The sequence below is a fragment of the Eutrema salsugineum genome, unplaced genomic scaffold (genome assembly GCF_000478725.1).
Source record: "Eutrema salsugineum unplaced genomic scaffold, Eutsalg1_0 scaffold_17, whole genome shotgun sequence".
NCBI classification, from domain to species: domain Eukaryota; kingdom Viridiplantae; phylum Streptophyta; class Magnoliopsida; order Brassicales; family Brassicaceae; genus Eutrema; species Eutrema salsugineum.
Window position 1 is genome coordinate 1,231,301 of NW_006256852.1, and position 2,150 is coordinate 1,233,450.

The following is a 2,150-nucleotide window of genomic DNA, read 5'->3' on the forward strand; positions in this document are numbered from 1 at the left end:
GATCGAGGTAGAGAGCATCCATCTTCCCATTAAAGTCCACGGTGAGCTTCTGCTGACCTTCCAGAATCTGTTCCAGCATAGACTTCATCTCATTGTCAGGATTTTGAGGTTGAGATGAAGGAGTGCTGTAGTTTCTGGAAAAACTGTTGCTGGAAAAAGGTTTCTGGTACTGAGGCTTAGGCGTGTAACCAGAGAAGTTCTGATTACTGTTGAAGGTATTCCTCTGATTGTTTCCACTGTAATTTCCACTGTAGCTTCTGTTACCTTGCTGATTACCAAACCTCCGACCCTGAAATCCTGATCCACTGACAAAGTTGACATCCTCTTCCTCAGCTGCATCCTCAGGTTCGAAACTCTCCACCTCCTGTGCGAATCTGACCGATTTCTTACCCACTAAAAGGCTGTGCACAGAATCGAGTTTAGCCTTCACTTCAGCGATCTGCGATCTATCCATGTTCCCAGCTTGCTTCTTTCGCTCAAGATCAGCATTCTTGGTGCTGTTGCTGGATGCCAAGTTTTCGATGAGCTCAACAGCTTCTTCTGGGTATCGAGTGTTGAAATTGCCATTGCTTGCTGCATCAAGCGCCATCTGATACCTCCAGTCGATGCCTCTGAAGAAAATACCCAGCAACTGCACATCGCTGAAACCATGATGAGGGCAGTCTCGCTGGTACGATTTGAATCGCACCCAAGAAGCCTTGAACGCTTCAGTAGGGTCCTGAGAGAAAGTCGAGATCTTAGTCCTCAACTCCTCAGACCTAGCATCGTCGAAGAAGTTGTGCAGGAAGGCGTTCCTGGTCTCTTCCCAAGTGGTGAGTGATCCTGGCTCCAACTGCTTCAACCAGTTAGCTGCTTCTCCAGCAAGAGAGTAAGGAAACAGCTTGCAGAGGAGGAAATCATTGGACACTCCATTGTATTTGATGCTGGTGACCAAATCCTCAAACCTCTCGATGTGATCCATAGGGTGCTCATGAGAGTGGCCATGGAAAGGATGTTGACCCACAAGAGTGTAGTACACAGGCTTCAGCTCAAAATCGTTTCTTTGAAACGCAGGAGCGCGAATCGCAGAACGATTTGCATAGAACTGCTCAGGCCTGTTGTAGTCTCCAAGTGTTCGTCCACGTCCAGCTGCAGGTGCAGGTTCCCTCGCATTCCGATCCTCTGGAACGTTCCTCTGTTGTGGAACGATCGCAGCATTCCCACGCGGTGCAGGTGGTGGATTCTGGTCAACAACATCCACAGGTAAAGGAGCTGGTGGAATGATGTTACCATCTCCATCAATCCTTTGGCCTCTCGCATTGCACAGATGACCCTCTCGGTCTCTCCAGGTTCCATCATCATCACGAACAAGTCCATTGGCGTTTTCCATCATTGCCGAATCTCTTGCTTTCCGCTTCGTCCGCTCTAACTCAGCTAGCTGTTCGTTGCTCAAATTCACTAGCGGGATGTCCTTGTTGCTCCTGGTTCCACGAGTATGCATAAACCTGAAACACCAAAAACAAAGAGAGAAAACGAAAATAAGTAAACTAGGTTAAAGAAAAGAAGGTGTCGCGCGACACCACAAGTGGTATCGCTCGACACTAAGTCGAAAAACTTAGTCGAAACTCAAAAACTAGGTTTAATGGCGAAATCAAGTCCCCGGCAACGGCGCCAAAACTTGATCTGCTCAAAGTTTAATCCCTAAGCTACTCTGCAAGAGCACAGATGTGCAGTTGTAGTATGTAGGGGTCGAACCACAGAGACAAGAAATCACTCAATAAACCTTATGTAGATAGAGTTACGCTAAGCCAAGATATGCGAAATAAATAGTATTGCGACAAAAGTGAATAGAACAGCGATGAAGATAATTGTAAATTCGATGTGATAAAGGATAGGTCTAGGGTGATTTTCAGGAAATCAATGAATGCAAATCAACTTAACAAGTCAGGGTTCAGTTAAGCACAGTTCTTGAACTCAAAACACAGAACTATAATTAACCAACTTCCGTTGTGAGAATTATCTAAGTTAAAATCCTAGAATTCCAAATTCCTTTGTAAATCCTACAGATTTAAACCAGCCTTAATGCACAAGTTCGATATGTTCACAAAGCTCCTAAACCAAATTCCTTTGCGAATAGTTACTTTGCTCAACTCAGGTTCTTTCCAGTTATT

General features: G+C 45.3%; 1 non-coding gene across 1 annotated transcript; it reads left to right on the plus strand.

Annotated features, from left to right (window-relative positions):
- Positions 1 to 644: 644 nt before the first annotated feature.
- On the plus strand, positions 645 to 751 carry LOC112087651. Its single transcript, XR_002900197.1, has one exon. It is a non-coding gene; the product is annotated as a small nucleolar RNA R71 (small nucleolar RNA).
- Positions 752 to 2,150: the final 1,399 nt, after the last annotated feature.